This window comes from Galeopterus variegatus, unplaced genomic scaffold (assembly GCF_000696425.1).
Source record: "Galeopterus variegatus unplaced genomic scaffold, G_variegatus-3.0.2 Scaffold372, whole genome shotgun sequence".
NCBI classification, from domain to species: Eukaryota; Metazoa; Chordata; class Mammalia; order Dermoptera; family Cynocephalidae; genus Galeopterus; species Galeopterus variegatus.
The window spans coordinates 573,182-573,605 of record NW_007726483.1 but is presented as its reverse complement, the minus strand read 5'-3'; positions in this window follow the sequence as shown (position 1 = coordinate 573,605).

The window sequence follows — 424 nt, the reverse complement described above, 5'->3', positions numbered from 1 at the left end:
TAGCCCTTTGCCATGTGTTTTTACTTGGATTGGAAAATAACACACTTGTGTGCAAAGCATGTGCTTTATACACATATGTGGAATGAATAATGTTAGGGAACCATAGGATGGTTGAGTTGGAAGGATCTTGGAACTTTCCTAGGTTGTAGATTGATGTTCCCAGGTGAAATGACTTGCCCAGGGTCACACAGAAGGAATTAGTCAGTTTTATATTTCACCGTCTGTGTTATTTACCAGTGTATCCCCAACGATAACCACAATACCTGATGCATAATCACGCTTAATAAATACTTTGCAAATGAATAAATCACTTATTTACTAACAATATGTTCTACGTCTAAAGTCTCACTCCAGGGCCGGCCCGTGGCTCACTCGGGAGAGTGTGATGCTGATAACACCAAGGCCCCGGGTTCGGATCCCATAT